We start from the raw sequence: 5,243 nt of genomic DNA, 5'->3' as shown, positions 1-5,243 counted from the left end.
TGGTATGCATATATTGAAAGTAGAATCAAATCTTATAGAGAACATATGGAAAGCACTAAACACGCTATATTCTTTCGAAAAAGAATTATAACTACCATGTTTCAATGTTTGACCGAAATCATAATAATAATTTATTATAATAATTTTGATCAACTATATTCTGTTAAAATTTTATATGAATCAAATTCATATATTAATTTTAATTATGTTCTCTATTTGTGTACAACAAGCTTGTACATTTAATTCATTTAATATTTAATTGTCAAATTAAATTAATTCAATAATTAATTTATTTCATGTGATAGTTAAACACAATACCAAATGTGTTTCGATTTTGTTTGTTTTTTAACCATAGGGTGTGACCCTGTAGGTTCTTGTAATGTTAGTAGTAATACTAGAATATTTCTAATAATACAAACAATGAGTGACATCTAGCAATGCATTATTGCTACCTAAGTTACAAGAAGTCATAATTCAACATAACCTTTCTGTGATAATCTTTTCATGTATTATATCCTTTTATCCTTAATATCTAAATTGGACACAAGTCATGGAATAGTCACACTTGTATAGTCTAATATCATATTTCTTGATTTTCTGAGTAGACTACAATAAATAAATAAGTGTGATATATCATATCAACTTATTCGAGCATGACCATGCATTTCTAGTTTTGCTCCATCAAGAGGCCTCCTCAGATATTGCTCCCATTATGTGGGAGGGATAAATCCTATCTTGATCAACTATATCCCACTACATGGATTGTGGTATATCCAACATTAGTCTTTATAGTATAACATGTGACGGTAGACGTTTGACTGTATCAAAATATACGACTCACGATGTTAGGACAATGATGATCTCAAGTCTGAGGATCATATACATAGTTATCACTATGAGTATTGTGACTATTACATAATAATCCAAGAAACATACTCATAGCGGGTCCGTCCAATATGTTCTTTTCCAACACATACTCATGTATTGATTTTGACACCCCTATGTCAATGACAATTTTTTTGTCATCAATCAACTACACATTATTCTCAATGCATTATTGTTGTCCAAGCCCACAATAATACTTAACTAAAGACCTTTTAAGAATAATCATATTTTCTTAGGGCTTTATTATAATTCAGTTTATTTATATACACAGAAAAAAACTAAAATAATAATGATAATGTCTTATATTAATAAAAAAGGTAAAACAAGTATGTAATTACAATTATCCTATGATTAGTCTTTGGGCATACTATAATAGATTCATCTCAAAGATTTATAGAGAACCAATGTATTCATCTATAGCCAATTTTTCAAGATGATTAGCTTTCTTGATAGTAGTGACTTTGATAGAAAACCTTTCAGGGAGAGATCTGAGCAACTTTCTCACAAGTTTGGCATTTGAATATTCCTCCCTAGTTCAAAAGCTTGGTTTGATAAGTCACACAAGTTGGCATAGAATTTACCTATTGTTTTTTATTCTTGCATCCTCAAGCCTTCAAATCTTGAAGTCAACATTTTCATCCTTGACTACTTGATCATAGAGGTTCCCTCATAAGTTGTTTCTAAGATATCCTAAGCATCTTTTGCTATAGTGCATTTGACGATTCTTTTGAATTCCTGCATAGACACTCCTCAGAAAATTGCATATAATTCCTTTGAATTAGCATTTACCAACTTCTCCTCTATAGTCCACCGTATTTCTGGCTTTGTAACTCTCCCATTGTCACTATCTATCTTAGGTGCTTCCCATCCAGTTAACACAACATGCCAAACTTTCTTATCAATTGACTTTATATAGGCTTTCATGCGTGTTTTCCAGTAGATATAATTTCCAACATCAAGCATAGGGGGTTTTGATGTGGATGAACCTTCTATATCTAAATGTTAGCAACACTTTGGATCTCACTTTAAGTGGTAGGCTCTAATACCAATTGTTAGCAAAAAGTGCGTTGCTAAGAGTAGAAACTACACAACCAAATTAGTGCTTGACTTGGCGGGCACTTCTCTAGGCATTGAATAAGAAAACAGTAAACACATAAGGCATAAGAAGATGATTACATAGTTTGATTTTCCTACGTCTGCGGAGCCTAACTTAGTGTGAAATATGCATTCTTTTCAACAATTACATAGTGAATCTACTCAATCACACACACACATAAAGCGTGATTGTTTCCATTACTCTTGGACTTTGAAGATACAACATTCTCACTACTATGATCACCCCCTGTGGTCATAGCAAGTAAAACCACAACAACAGGTTTCACTATAAAAATAGCACTTTTACAAAAGTATTCTATTAATAATGATTATGTGTCTTAACCCTCAATAAATTTTCCTAGGCAAGTTTCTCAAATATATAGACATTGATTTCGAGACTTACAATGAAAGATCTAATACAATCCCAATAAAACAAAAATACCATAAGAGTAATACAATATATTAAAATATGAAGTAAATATTGACTTTTGGCAACTCATCAGCAGAATCATGATCCAATCCGAAGTCCATAATCAAAAGGATTGCTTTGGGGCATTTCGATCCAAATCAATTACCAATATTTGAATTTTCAAGCAGAGCGATCTTCCATAATAGGCTAGATATTCACCATGTAGTCAACATAGCCCAAATATAAGGTTTAATAAATTGCCAACATCAAAATATGAAAACTATCTCCACACAGATTTGGTGGGCAAGGGAGTGGGCACTCCCCATGGTACCAAATTGCCGGTTTTATATTTTTCAACAAACACCAATATTATATTTTTTAATATTATTAAACATATATATTTATATTTAATTTTATGAGTAAAAAATTATATAATATAACAAAAATATTATTTTAATAAATTTATTTTATATTATGATTTTATTTTAATAATATATGTGAACATTAATAATAATTTAATATTTTATGTAATATTCTTAAAATTTTATTGAAAAAGTATATTAATTTTTTAATAATAAATATATATTGCAATTTATAAACATTAATTATTTAGTGTATAAAATATGAATATAAATATTTTAATAATATAAACATGAATGTTTGTTTAAATCTAAGTTAATTCCATTTATTCCTTTCAGTTTTAATGTGTTACTATAAGCTCTCGTGTTTGTATATATATAATAGGTAATTTTAAAGTAAGTTTTAATTAGATATTAGTTATTATTAAGTCTATATAGAATATTATCTTATTATAAAATAATTTTCAATTGTCAAAGGAAAACACTTCTATAATATTTTTATAACAAATATAATTTATGTTGTATTTGTTTCATTAGAAAAAAGTTTTGAAAAATGATTTCAAAAAAAATTTACTGAATAATAAAAAAATATTTTACAATTAATTATCCAAACATTAGAAAATATCCTTTTTTTTCATAATATCATTTTTCAAAAATTGTTCTAATGAAATAAAAACAACATTAATTAAGGTCGGAATTTAAAAAAAAAATGTCTTCATGTTATGTATTTTTATTTCTAATTTTTTTTTTAAAATGAAAATTTTAATCTCAAAAGTAAACCTTTTCAATTAATTCCATCAAATAATATAATTTATCATTTTTAAACATTTGATCTCGACAAATTTTGTATAATTAAATTCTTCTTTTTACATATTTTACCAAAGTATATATACCACATTATCACATATTTGAAAAAAAACCGCATCAAATTATTTAAGAGCATTAACGGAAAAATTAAACTCATAATTTAAAATACACATTTTGGAAAATAACAAAAAAAAAAAAAACCTAAAAACATTAAGTTGTAGTAGAGAAACTACGTACTTCAAAAAAAAAAAAGCATAGTGACTAATTAAAACAAAGGGGCAGACTACCGTTAAAGTCTACATACAAAAACTAGGGAAGACGCCATTGTTGGGTTTAGTTTGCCTTTTAGTTGACTCATCATCGTCATCACGAATCATGATGTTCGTGATTCTCATTGATTTCACCTACTACATATTTCATTACTGAATCATATAAAACTCACCAATTTGATACCGTGTCAATATCTCATGCTTGAAGCAATTACAACTAATAATCTAAAACTGTTAAAATATATGCACAAGGAAAGGCGCGATCTAATATTGAAAAAGCCTGCAATTCTAGTATAGTTTATCCCAAAATGAAAGAAAAGCTTGAAAGAAACAATATGAATAGGATTAGCGAGTGGGAATAACATGGTCGATCATCTTTTCAGGGTCATGAAGTGATGATGATGAACCATCTCCAGTAAAATTGCAGAAATAAGAAACAAAAATGGCGAACCAAATGATGAGTGGGGTTACAAACAGAATAAGACCAAAGGGTACCAACCAAAGCTGACTATTTGTTGGATGATATTCATATCCCCACCATCCCAACATCAGGGCTCCGCTCAAACTCACCAAAAACGACCATAAGCAAGCTATGCATGTATCCACAATCTTCTTCAATTCCTCACTCTTCCTCTCTAATCGTTCTTCTTCATCAGAACCCATACCAACCTACAACCAAAACCTTTCTCTCCTCTGGCCCTGAATTCCCACAAAACACAAAGTATTTTTAGTCATAATATATAAATAGTCTTGGCTAATAATTACACGAGAACTGAAAAACCTGTGTTGGAAGGGGAAGAAGCTGTAGATACGTAAGATTCTCTGAGTTTGGATGATGCTCATCCAAGTAAGAGTGAGTAAAGTCCCAATTAGCCGTGGGTTCTTTTATAAAAGTCACTTTCTTTGACGATAGCAATAGGAAAATAAAAATGTGAGGAAGAAAATGATTGCGTTTCTGCTTTTATCAACTACCATTGATGCATGTATGAATCAGGGCGGAAAGATTCGTTTTGCAATTTTATAATGGTTTTCCTTGTTAATTTGACAGGTGCTTTGTTTTCTTGCTGAAACCATATTTGTATTGAAAGTTGAAACAGTTGAGCAAGAAATAAAAACTGATTTTATTTGTTAGATTCTATCCATCTACCAAGGCATTGAAAATGAAGTTTCCTTGCAGGCTTGAACTCCAGCCAGATTTGGGCTAACATGACGAAATTAGTACTATTTTAGTAAGTGGGAGTTCACTTTTCCGATGGTTACGAGCAATATACCCAAGGAGACAAAGAAGACCTTTTGAGTTGGTATGGTTCATCTTTCCCAGAGTGTTGCCTGATATCTACATTTCTTTTTTCTTCTAAACTGAAAGTTGTTGGGTTGCAATCCAGAAAGGGGGGGGGGGATAGAATGCAATGAATTTGT

The 5,243-nt window shown here is 29.9% G+C and overlaps 1 long non-coding RNA gene across 1 annotated transcript; it reads right to left on the bottom strand.

Annotated features, from left to right (window-relative positions):
* Positions 1-3,659: 3,659 nt before the first annotated feature.
* Positions 3,660-4,855, bottom strand: LOC121219090 (uncharacterized). The gene is made up of 2 exons (XR_005915791.1): positions 4,606-4,855; positions 3,660-4,523 (listed from the first exon to the last, which is right to left on the bottom strand). It is a non-coding gene; the product is annotated as an uncharacterized lncRNA (long non-coding RNA).
* Between the last annotated feature and the right edge of the window lie 388 nt (positions 4,856-5,243).

This window comes from Gossypium hirsutum, chromosome D07 (genome assembly GCF_007990345.1).
Source record: "Gossypium hirsutum isolate 1008001.06 chromosome D07, Gossypium_hirsutum_v2.1, whole genome shotgun sequence".
Lineage (NCBI taxonomy): Eukaryota > Viridiplantae > Streptophyta > Magnoliopsida > Malvales > Malvaceae > Gossypium > Gossypium hirsutum.
Note: the sequence above shows the minus strand (reverse complement) of the source record. Positions and strands in the feature narration are given on the sequence as shown.